General features: G+C 41.6%; 1 protein-coding gene across 1 annotated transcript in view; it reads left to right on the top strand.

Moving 5' to 3' along the window:
* The window catches only part of PDE6D (phosphodiesterase 6D), a 36,867-nt gene that overhangs the window by 1,514 nt on the left and 22,090 nt on the right, over positions 1 to 13,263 (top strand). The window lies entirely within an intron of this gene.

The following is a 13,263-nucleotide window of genomic DNA, read 5'->3' as shown; positions in this document are numbered from 1 at the left end:
TTTGTCTATTGTGTTTGCTGGATAGCACAATTTAGGTGAAGGCTTTTGTCCAAGTTTGGATGAAATAATTCATTTTGTTTGTTGCCTTAAGTAGAAAATACTCTTTGACCTTTAAGAGGAAGATGGTTGTACAAGCCTAAGGTAAACTTCTGTTGTCTCAAGCAGCTGTAGCACAGGCAAGGAGCTTTAGCAGAAATGCTCTGCTGAATGACAAGTTTAGTCTTCCTTTGTTTGTCCGTGCAAAACACCAATGCCAATTTTACCTTTGATAAGACATTTTAGGCTACAAAAGCCTTGACTGTACTTCTCCAAAAACATGCAAGGGTACTTTGATAGCTCAGGTCACTGCCACAAGCACCGTGCAGCACGAAGTCTGCGAAACAAGAAAGTTTCTTTACACATTTTATAAATGGAATTTAATAAGTTAGAGTAATTGATCATCAATATATGCCATTCGTTGATCAGAAAAGCGGCCGAACGTTTCTCATTATGAGAGAAAGCCTTGAGACACTGCACCATCCCCACAGGAAGCCATTCATACCCAGATGTGGCCACGTTTTCCATAAGGCAGCCATCAGCAAAGTGTTCCACTTCCTTTTCTAAGAAGAGTGCATATTCTAGAGCATTGCATTTTAAAGAGATGCTTTATCTTCTACCCGCTCTACTGCTGTGTGTGCTGATTTAATTTGCTTGATAAAAAGGGAAGAGAAACATGGTCTGAGAAGCTGTTACATTTATGCTTGGAGTACTTGAAAATTTTCTCCTCCCCTCCCAGGAGGGAGAAGCTCAGCTCCAACCTAAGCACACCCTGCAAACTTGGCACCTCAAAGTGAACTTGCTTTTAGCACCAGAAAGCAGCAGAGTTGCGCCTAGGGTATGGGTATATTACATTCCTCGTGTGGCAGGATCTGTTGGTAGAGTCGAAAGCATCACTGAAGGAAGTTTTCCGGAACACTTTACTATAAGAACTGCCAGTTCAGCTGGAAGTGAAGTTCATATTGAGTAATCGAAGCTTCCTCAAAGAACTCCTATTTATTTGTTGTTCCTGAGAACGAGCTAACTACAGGCTTTCCAACTGATTGGGACATGCTGCTGTGGAAATTAAATTATAGCCCAAATCCACCCTCTGACTTGAACACAGAGGTATGCTTTCCTTCCTCTATGACACTAGTGCAGAAGCATGTTGTGGCTAGCATCCTCAAATTCAGGGCAGAAATATTTATTCCCTCTTCTCGTGGATTTTGCTAGTTTTTTTCTTAAAATGAAAGCCAAAGTATTTAATGTTTGCAGGCAGATGAGGATGCTTATATTTTATTACACTAAGCATTTCTATGGCACTAGTTAAAAATTGAACTGACAGTCCAGTGTGTTACAGTAAGAGATGGAAAGCAGCCAGCAAGAACTTTTATAGCTTGTCACTTCTTGAGACAATATTTGTTAACAGTTTACAGGTGTGTTCATCAACTCAATGTTCTGAGGGCACTCCACTGAACAGCAGTGCTTATACTTAAAATATGGAAATATTTACAGGTAGTCTAGCAGTCTGAGAATGCAGACTGATTGTTTGGCCAGAAATAATAGCAGTTCAGTTGGTAATTAAAGATGCTTTCCTATGGGATAATAGCCAAGTCTCATTTCTGCAAGTACTTATGCACAACTGGTCCTGTAATTTTAAATGCATCTAGTTTGACTATGCTTTTTCCCCCAGAAGCTGAGACAGTTACACCATCAAGCTATAGAATAGCATTTTACTTGAACCTTACTTAACCTTTCAACACACTCTCCAGGTTTAATTCTCTTGTTTTAGCTTTAGAGTTCAGATGTTAGCTACATACATTTTGTAGTACATACCTTCATGTACATACCAAAAATATTTCTCCCCAGCAGTCAAAACCTTGCATTGAGAAGTTTTTTGATGGCTTCCCCACCAGCCCCCTTGATTTGTATTTGGCCTGTTTATATCTGTTCTGATATAAACTAGCACGTGTTTTTCTTCCAATGCCTTATGTTCACTAGAATGAGAACGTTGTAGACAGTTACTCTATTTTAATCTGGTTGGCAAGCATTTGTACTTTTTTAAAATCAGACCATCTATGCTGCAAATGAGAAATATCTGGTTGTGGTTTGCAAGAACAGATTCACATCCAGCTCTTCAGGAAGGAGTGCATAAGGAAGCTGAACTTTGGTGCCTCAAATGTTTCTGCCAGATCAGCAAGGAAGAAAAAGTTCATACAAACCAGTTGGGTCTCATAGCACAGAGAAGGTACTAAGTCTAGCCTCTCAAAATATGAGTAAGCACATCCATTTCCTGTTCTAAATCTTACAGTTCAAGCAAGGTATCACCTATTTTATTTGCTCCTGAACAGAGCAGTCTCAGCAGACTTGGACCTCCATAGTGTTAATTGCTGTGTAGACATTTATCAGTTTAAGGTAGATTTCTCTGTGACCTTCCATTTAAGGCTACACAGCATATCTTGACATATTTCAGGAGTCTCCTGGAACTAATTAATATGGTGAACAGAAGCATGAAGAGAACATTAATTGCTGGTCAGAATAATTATGGAGTTATGAAGCTAATATTTGTGGTCAATATAAGCATAGACTAGTAGCTCAGGCATTCAAGCACTTGTAAGCAAATCTCTTCAGACATCAGAGGCTCTCCTACTTTCTGAAACCCCTGAGGTTTCCTGTGCAATGTCTTCTCATCTTGCAGAGCTTCTTCCAGTCCTCCCCTTGACATTATTTTTCCATCTAGGAAATCAATTCAGCAGGGCATTAATGTTTTGGAAAGATGGATAAAGCTGTATAATAAGGGTATAGTTAGAAATCGAGACTTTCTATGCAAGACATTACTCTGCAGACAAGACTTCTGTTTCCAACTTCTACCTCATTTCTGCCATATACACAAGAACTAATCAGTGGCAGTCTTGCCTATTAGTTCCTGGAGCAGTCACTAGACTAGTTTGCAGCATTCAGAAGCTGACAAATGCAAACCGAAGTTCTATCAAATAGAGTTTCTAACCTATTTTTGTTAGGTTACTATATCTTTAACTGTGTATTCACATAAAATATTTCTTGCAGTATTTACAAGACTTAACAAGGTGGCAGCTTTAACTGGCTTAAAAAAATTCCCCTTTTGAGGCTTCCTGTCTGTGCTTCCTCAGATCTTGGTTTAGACTTCCTACAATTGAATAGAAAGATGAATCACCAAATTCATGGGTTAAATGGAGACACTGACCGGCTAAAAGAAGGAACAGCACTCCCCAGGAGCTAGGAAGTACACTCAGTAGGGAGCCAAAGCAGAACATGAATCTAGCTTGCACCAACACAATTTTAAAACATTCTAGAAAACATGAGCTTGAGCTCCCCACTTGCATTTCTGGCTTACGAAAAACTGGAAGAGTCCTTCCCATCGAAGGCATGGAGCTTATTTATATAATCTGGAAAAATCGGTCTTCCATTAGCACTTTTGCTGTCTACAAGCCTTGGAGTGTGCTACAAGACAGAGTGATAGATGTTTCCCAGTTCACACTAACTGGGAAACAACTTCAAACACTGGCAGAATCAAGATATTTGTTTCAAGAAGGTCAGAGGTTCACTCAGAAGCTTTAGCCATGTTGTGCTTGGTATTTAAGTGTCACTGTGGTCAAGGTATCTTTACTATATCAGAATTGTCTCCTGCATTTGATGATCTGCAGTTCTGGTAGACTAAACACATGACAGGTTCTTCACATTTCTTATGCATAGGTCATTAGGCATATCTGCAAGTGATGCAGGAGCAATTTCACCAGGCTTGGTTTTACCTGCCTACTTCCTCAACAACCAAAAAACTTCATGCTCCCCCTAATTCACTTCACTTTCATTGAAAAAAACACAGTCTATAGGAAGAACAGCAAGCTATGTTATCTATGTTGTTTAAACATTACTATTTGAATGAGTTGCAGTCAGCTTTCTGCATTTCAAATTTAGTGCAGCCCTATTGTAGTGTTGAAAGCAGTGCTTTGTGCCCTAGACAGAAGAAGGGTAGAAGAGAGCTGGGAGCTCAGCAATCACAGGAAACGAATGAGTTGCCACAATGTGTATCTTAACTAGGACTAATTTAAGAGTACAATTCAATATTGAATTTAATGTTTATCTTTAGTCAGCAATATTTTAACACCTTGTTAGAATTTTAGTTCTATTATTTGTCCTTTCATCTCTCCAAAGTTTACTCATCCACTTTTTCACCAGAACTGTAGTTTTTATTTTACTTCCTTATTTAATGCCAACCTAATACAGTACCATTAAAAGCCTCAGTTGTCATAGGCAAGTTTATTTCCCCTTGTTTCTTTATAAGATCTTTATAAGTCTCAGCTACTCTGTACATCCTTGAAAGTCACTGGTACCTTATGCTTCAGCCATTATTACAGTACTTGATTTCCTCACAGCAGAAGATAATAATTTAATCCATTAAGTGAGAATGGATAGAGCTCCTCCACCCTCCTCCCCACCCCATCTTCACAGCCATCAGACAGGAAAAAAGCCATACTTACAGCTGTAGATAATAGAGAAGGCATCTAAAATGCCTCATGTTAAACAAGTTCTGTGCACAGTAGCCTGTTTTATTTTTTGAATGCAGGCATCTGATGCATGTCCTGTGCATTTCCAGTTAATGGTTTTCTGTTAACTAAAGCAGTTTTAGAATGGAAGCCAATTCAACTTGCTCTTCTCAGAGTTTTACATCATCTCAGAATTTTAGTTGATCTGGAAACAATGTCAGGAGTCAGAACTTCACATGATCACATGAAGTTAGAGAGATAGCAGGCCACCGTACTCTGACTTCTGTGAAGTATGTAATATATAAGCCTCTTCTATTTCTCTCTCTCTAAGCTGGGGAATTAAAGCAGCTTCAAATTTGAGCTCAGACCCTCCATTAAAGAGGGAATCAAAGTGCCATTTACATCTAGTCAGCCAAACTTTGTATAGAAGCATGAAGACTAATTGCTAGGTACCCATGTTCTCTGCTTGTTACCTATATTTAGTAATCTATTAAGTGCCAGATACTGAATTTTGTCTTTCTATATGTCAGGACAGCAAGATTTGTCCATCAAAAAGTTAATTCTGTAAGCACATGGAGGGTAGCTTTTACACACCCGTTGCTCACACACCCTAAGGAACAGATTCATGTATATACACTTGATGTGCAAGAAACTACAATAGTGAATATTGAATTAGAAAAAGCATTCTCAGAGGTTACCTTTTTGTCTTGAGTGCATTATGAGCATCCCCAAAAGAAGTTCAGATCTCTGTAGTACCACTCCCTGAACAGTGTTAAAGACTGGAAAGCAGCTGAGGGGACATCTGTGTGCGCACACACCAGGCATTAAAGTTTCCAAGTCTGTTTGACATAATATCTAAGAAAGCACAGCAGGACTGCTTGAAATGCTCCATCCAGAAGATATCTGACAGTAACTGAGGTTCTCTTGAATGACAGCACCATATCTCAGCTGCATGTTGCTGAATCCCTATTGACAGCCAGGATTTTTCAGTTGTAATTATGAACATGAAATTCTATTGTAAGATTTTTCCTGAACTAAGTTCTCATTGTGACACATAATAGGTCCAGAAGAGATGTAAGGGAAACATACTAATCCAGCCACGTGTGAACCTTTGAGTTATGTTCATGACCAGAAAAAAATAGCAGGCCTAGGTGCAGGGCAAGAGCAAGAAGAGTCATTTTCACACGCTTTGGAATATCAATACACAAAAACATCCTTTTAGATTTATCCACTCCTGGGGAGAAAGGCTTAACTAACTTGGAGCAACATTGTCTTGTGCAAGACAGGATGAGAGTAGGGGATTTTACTTAGTAATTCTATAGAGGAGTATTTATATGGGTCAGTCTGTACACTGCAATGTCTGCAGAAGCTTCATCTACTTTGTAGCAAGTCAGAAGGTCATTTGGTACATAAAACAGCTGATGTTACTTTTCCCTGCTATTAACTGTATCAAGGAAATAGGAAGATCTTGCACTTTAGTCAACGTATACTGCACCTAAGCAGCCTGTCCCTCTGCCTCTTTCCTCCTCACTTCATGTAACTTGATTTAAGCCTTTGCAGAAGGAAGGTTACATCTGCTTGGATCCAGGAAACCCATCTGATGGGTTATCAAGCGTGGCAGACACTTATAGTCAGGGACAGACTGCTGGGCAAGCAGAGGGTTAACTTCGAGTCACTTTGGTTTGGAAAGTCAAAGGAAATTCTACCTTAGGAGACTGAAAAACTGGCTATTTGCATTGCCTTCAGTTGTTTCTTTGTATGAAAAAGCACTTACAGATGCCTCACTAAGGATGAACACATTTTCTGTTCATTTGTTGGCATGGACTGTTGCTAGCTTCATGCTTAGAGTGCCGCAGCACCTCAGCCCTTCTTGCAGGAAGAGAGAGGAAGAAGCACTGTCCCGTTAGCATACCACCACGTGGTGGAATGGACCAGCCCATCCGAAAATTGGGCACCAAGAAATACCTACAGGGTGCTCTAGATATACTTTAAATGTTTGGCTTCCAATGTCAGTCTTCAGGGCAGACTTTGGTGCATTAGAATACCAGCCTGTCAATCTAGCCAAACTTAAGTCTTAACTGGTTCTCTAGTAAAGCTACTTTCTCTCCCAGAACCTGAGATGATAGAAAAAAATCTAATTGTAATTTCACATGAACCTAATTAGCTTTAAAGTGATGTTTTAAAGAGTTTGGTCTAGGAAATGGCATGGTTTTATTGCTTCTGAGGAAATAAGACATCTGAAAGTTATCTGCCCTTGTATTCTTTATGTGAGCTTCTGTCACAGCAGCTGTCCAGGCAGATTACTGTTCCCAGCTGCTTGTTACCCGTGTTTCAGATTTACTAGGTGAGCTGCTCAGAAGAGCACTACCACCTCTTGGTTCAGTGTGAGGGAGGCACACTAGCTTAGACAGCTTAAGTAATAGGTTAAGGAGCAGAGACCTGTGTTAGGCGAGTGGATCAGGTTAGCACTTTTACAACAGCTCAGCTCTTAGATTTGATGGAGAAAGTAGCAAGGGGCTGGGGAGGGCTGTGAGCAGCAGGCCTCTTTTCAACCAACTGCTGCTGCCATCAGCTGTCAGCACTCCCAGCCTCCCTCTTGCTGGAGAGAAGCTTGTTCTCAGCACAGCCTCCTGCTGTCTCCTCCAGCACTCAGCTCTGCCTCACCTGATGAGGTTTCTCACCTCACACTGGCTCTGCAAGGGTAACTAGGCACGGCAATCCTAACATCTTAGATTAGCACTGTGAGCCAAACATTTTAATATCACATTAAGTCTATGCTTCTCTTAAGAGAAGCGCATTTTAGATTCATCTTTTCTTCCCCCTCACTCTGTGCAAGGGGTCTTTATCATTAGTGCTGTGGGACAAGTTACTGCCTGGTCACCAACAGGATTTGGGGCCAGAAGTGCCATTAGAAACTCACCTTTTCCACAGCTCTCATGATGAGAGAGACATAAGAAGCCACTGGCTGAAGTTTTCATTTGAATTCCAGCATGTGCTAGAGCACAAAGACACTGCTATGGGCCCAAACCAGCATTTTAGCGAGCAATTACACATTTTTTGAAATACTCTTTCTAGAGAGAAGGAGAGAAGCCAGCAAGTTTCCAAATCCAGTTTGGGCTGCTCATTTGTAGCATCCTAGGTAGTTCACAAGGGGTTATTACAGTTACACTGTCACAATAAAAACACAGTGTTTAAGCAGCTCCAGGAAGGAATTGTTTTATGTGTTTCCCCCTTGTGGAGCCTTTAAAGGCTACTACATTGTATTTGTATAATAACAACCATAAGTTCAGCTTCAGCAGAGAAGCATTTATCTTTTTTAGAAAGAAAAAAACGAAAGATTTCCTTGGCCCTACCAGCATCTTCCATTCTACCATTGAAATAAGTTCTTTAGAGCTTTAAGCTCTAAAAGTCACAACAAGTGAGAATGAAGAGCATCTTTTTAAAGTAGCCAAAGCACTATTTGCAAAATAAAAACAAAGGTTCCCCAAGGAAAGCTGTAAGCTTACCTCTTCAATGCTCAGCTCCTCAGAGAAAATAAAGCCTCTCTTCTTGCCCCCACCAGCAATCCCACCACAACCTCCTTCTCACAGCCCATGTAAAGCAGAAGTAAGCCCCTCCTGCTTCAAAGTCTCCAGCCATACTGCCTTTAGCATGGCCTCTTCCTCGTTTAAATACAGGCCTGTCAGAGGCCAGGTGAAAATGTTTCACACCATTCATGGCAGCCTCTTGCACTTGTTTCACTGATAAAACAGCAGCTGCTTGTTTCCTGCTGAAGCATGGGAAGTGTCATTGCTTCATAACCTTGTGTGCACAAGTCCTGGGTCTGCCAGTTCTGAAACAGTAAATGATGCAGAGACATGGTTGAAAAGGGTGTGCAAATAAATAAAGGCTATATTTTAATCTAGACACACCTGTGAAGGCTGCAGATAATGCTGATGGTAACATTTTTTTGATTTTTTTGTATATAACTTTGCAATGTTACCATTCCCCCTAATAAAAATGCTAGAAGTTACACATTCTGAAACAACAAAACAATTTTTTAAAGCATAATATTTGTATCAGCTGTGCAGAAGTCTAGCTTTTCAATATCTACATTGTTATTAATTAATTATTAGTAACTGCATTGAAACAAGCCACTTGTGAACTACAGCTGATTGTACTGGTGTGGTGTTCTTTTGTCACAGCAGAAGTAACACATTCCATTGTTTCAGCTGAAAAATGTATGAGTAGATTTTGATTAAAACTTTAAAAGCAGATCTCAACTACTCTGAAAAACTAACGTCTAGCTATAAGCTTGTTAACAAATTAATATGAAAGTTATAGTATAAACTTAGCTATAGATTTTCTTGACAATGAAAGCTATAGGAACTGCTGGGAAATAATAGAGAAATAATAATGGGAAATAACATTGCTTTGTTTTCATTTCAGTAGAGATTTCGGTACCTCTGCAGTAATGTTCTTCATCCGAATTCCACCCCGTGCTAGAGCAGAAAGCTGCAGGTTTGGGCCCCGACCTTCTATCTTAGAGAGGTTCCCTGGTGTCAGACTTGAGGGTTTGCATCAGCATGGTTCACATCTGTAGAAGCTGAGCGTGGAGCTCATATATATGTTCAAGTACAACATTCAAAACCAAATATTAATCTTGTGCCTACTCTGAACTGCTTTGGAACTGGAATTTTTACTTACAATCTCACAGTAGTGTTTTTTCAAGCGACTTACTCTCTTCTCAGACTGCCATGCCGTCTAACACCGTAAATTGTTGGGATGGTTAAATTGTCTAATCCACTAATCCACACTGCAAAATTCAGCACTCGTCATATTCTCATAGGTTCCTAAAAAAGCACCGTAATTCTGACAGGAAGTCCTTGGTTTTGAGAGTTCTGCATCAATCTGTGTAAATCCCCCTTTATTCCTCCCCTCTGCCTCTGCTTTCAGTGGCCTCTGGTCCATTTACAAGATTAGACTCCTCGTGCAGCTGCCACTCATTCCCTCTCGACTATATTTTCAGGGTTTTTTTAGATTCTCCACTTGGTCTGTATGCGCCGAGTTTTCCTCCCTTTCTCAGAAGAGACAAGATAATGAACTTGTTTTTCTTGACTAATCTCAGTCCTGTCAGTTGTAAGTGGAAAACCAAAAAATTGTTTGATCTGTATTGCAGCGTGCGGTCTTGCCGTTAAGCTAATTCACTGCTTTCGCTTGTAAATAACTTGCTCGTGTCCCGTGTAGCAGCGGGTGATTTTATACCCTGTGCTTTCAATACCACGTATCCTGAAACGAGTCGTCGGCCCCTTGTTGGCGGAGCAGCCTCAGATCGTGTCAGCAGAAATCGGTCATGGCTCTGAAAAATCGCAGCACCAAACCAGCAGGGGAGGGAGAACTTTTTAAAAGATTCCCCAAAACGGTGTTTTTGGTGTCTTGCACAGGACTCCAAAGGGAAAACTGCTTTTGTGGCTCAGATCTGTGACCTGCTTTCCTCTTGTGCCTTGCAGAACCTCTGACCTCGCCGTGGTCCTGTCCTGTGAGTTTAGAGGGCCGCTGACGTTCACCTAAATATTCACATCCTCACTGCCTTGGCTTGGTGCTGGGAGTGTTCAGGGGCATTGTTTGCCAGCCCATGCCTGGAAAAATCTGGTAGTTGGCAGCGCAGATGTTCTTCGTGTGTGCTCCTGGGGGCCCTCCCTGTACAGGCTGCGCTGTTTGCAAGGCAGAAGCGTGCCCGTTACTCATGCACACTTGGGTTAACTTAAAAAAATCAGAATATCTGTAGCTCCAAGGAAAGTCAGGCCAGGGCAGTCCACAGGGATTGCATATCCGTGGAAGCATTTAAGCTAATGCCAGGAAAAGGGTGGCTTGTTTCCACGCCGTGCCGCATCAGCAAATAGGAGATTGGCATTTGTCGTTAGGGACTTTACGAAAGTGCTTGTCTCTGCTGTTTCTCTGGCGATTTGAATTTTTATTTCGTTTATTAGGTGAAGAGTGTTAGCGCCAGGGCTAAATACTGGTTTACTATAAAATCTCAATAAGATTAAATCCCCCTGTGGTTCTCTAATTACATCTCAAGGATACTGAGAGCCCGCGGTGAAGGCTGGATGTATCCCTGGTTACAGAGCAACGCGGGCTTGGAGCAGCGAGGGATGTGCCGTGTGCGGCATTGCGGGGCAGCGTTAAAGGAGCAGAGGTCCAAAAAAGCCTGACGGGTTTTGAGTAAATTGCCTTTAGTAGAGCTGAGTGTCTTCTGCCCTAGCAGTTCTAATGTCACGTTCATGAGGGTACAGACAACCTGATTACTGCTGCGGAGCTGAACAAAACCGTGGAGCTGTGTTTGCTGGTCTTAGTCCTACGGCATTAGTTGGATTTCACTTTGTCATAAACACAAGTCCTTACAGACTAATTAACAGCTATGCTTTAGCAACAGCACTCGTTTCACCTTTTCCCTGATGGGCATTTCCTTTGAGAGCTCTGTATACAGTATCTTTTCGGGATTTCATTCATTTTTGTCATGTTTCAGCATTACTTGCGAGAGAGGGCATGTGAGCACACCTGGAAAAGGAAGGTCAGTTGTCTGGCCTATTTTCCTGAATGGCAGCAGAGCGGTAATCCCACCCGGAGGGAACACGTACCAGCTTTATGCCAACTGGCTTGGGCAATGTGGAGCTTGGCAGTGCCAGGAGTTGTTGAACTGCTGTAGCTACACTGTGTAAATGTGCTGCACTGAGATGAAGCCGTGCCTGTACTTTTTTTCCAAGGTGTCAAGGAAGAGATAGCTATACTGTTGCAAAACGCTGTGTTGTAGAGAAAGTCTAAGCGGTTATATGCTAAGCGTGTACTCCAATTTAACAGTTTCTGCTTGATTTTCCCACTGTCGATACCTTCATCCCAGGATGAGCCTGTCAAGTTCTGAATAACATAAGTCACTTCAAAGCAGATCAAGCTAGAGACTCTCGTAATGCAGAATAAGAACATTCAGGCAAGGGTTAAACGAAGGATGGATGGCTCAACTGTAAATTCATTCTGTACCTTACTCTGGATTGGCTCCTGTGTGTTTGACAAGCCCCGAATTAATTCAACTGCTGGCGAAAGGTACTGTTTAAAAATTAATACTGTGTTGATAAGGTACCGAGGAACAGAAATTCTCTTTCCGTAGCACAAGGGGAGTTCAGACAGGCTCAGTAAGTGAATGCAAGAGAAATTCAGTGCTTGACCTTTTATTCTTACCTTCTCCAAGTGACGAGAAGAATCTCTCGAGTGCTCGTGTTACCGTTGATTTTGGTGGTGTGATTGCCCACGTATTTACAATTAGAATAAAACTCAGAAGCTCATTTCCTGGAAGGTAGGAGCTATCAGACAGAATGACTGTAGGCTTTATTGATCTGATGGGGTTTTGGACAGCTGACCAAGAGCCTAAATGTTGGCCGGATAAAAATCTCTGAGCCCCTGAAGTCCTTTGCACAAATGAATTCTCCCTCTTTTACAGACCTCTCTGAAATCAAGATGTGGCTCTGTGAAGAATGAACTACAGATTTTCCCTGAAAGGAGTTTTTACAAACAGTCTTACTCAATGGTGATTTTTTCTTTGTTCTGTATAGGCGGATACCTTACTTGACAAGAACTCTGAATTCTCCCTTGGCTTAGGATCTGTTCTCAGCACTACGAGTTAAAGTATGCTGTTGAAGGCAGTTTTATTTCTGCTCTTTCCTGATTCCCTGGAAGATAAAGAGGCTAAGCATCATCGACTTTAACAGGAATATAAAAAGTCAAGGGCAGGACTTGACTACTCTCTGTCCCTCATGCGGAAGAGATGACTGAATACAAAAGCTCTTGATACGAAAGATGCATACTTTTGTGTATCACACATTCACCAGTTATGTAAGATTGCTGGTGTACGATGGCACCTGAGAGCTCTTTAAGCTTATGGCTCTTGAAGACTTTTAGGGTAGCTGCTGTATTCCCCAGTTGCTTGGATATCCGGAGTTAAGGGAGCCTGCCCTCCTGTGCGTGGAGGAGTGTTTTAAAGGTCAGCTCTGAACAGGATCTCTCCGCAGGAATACTTCAACATGCTAGTGGCCTCTTCTGTCTTTGGGCAGTTAACCAGAAGTAAGAAATCTTTCATATGTACAAAATCTGTATTCTTGCTGACCTGTGTCAGAGTCCTTGCTAGTATGGGTCTAGATCTGACTTACCATGTCATATACACAATCTAATTTGCTCCTTTTTAATCCTAACATCTTACTGTCTGCTGATTGGTGTGGGGTTCTCATTGCCAAGGTGGATATTTTGGAATATCTAGGAGTCCAAGGCCAGGGAGTCTGAGTCAGAGCAAAGTTGGGGACCTTTTTGTTCTATGTGGGAAGTGCCCATAGACAGCGCCTTTCCCACAGGCTACGTGGAGAAGAGAGGAGCATGTTTCAAGAAGTCATGGAAGTATATGTGTACCACATTCATTTACAGATCCGTGTAGTACCTTCTTCAAGAGAAGGTGAAGGCAAATCTGTCTGCCAGAGGTCTTAGGATATGGAGAAGCAGGTCTTCAAGCTAACGTTGTTGGTGCCATCTTTTAGACGAACCACCAAGTTAACATACTGTGTTGTATCCAGACAAACTCACGGGTGTCAGGTGAATTGCAGGTTGATCCCACTTCCTCATCTGTTTCTATTGGGATGTAATCAGTGGCTGAATCATAAGGAAGATTGACCCGGCAGAGTAAATGTTTTTATAAGTCCCAGGG

The sequence above is a fragment of the Anser anser genome (assembly GCF_964211835.1).
Source record: "Anser anser genome assembly, chromosome: 9".
Lineage (NCBI taxonomy): Eukaryota > Metazoa > Chordata > Aves > Anseriformes > Anatidae > Anser > Anser anser.
Note: the sequence above shows the minus strand (reverse complement) of the source record. Positions and strands in the feature narration are given on the sequence as shown.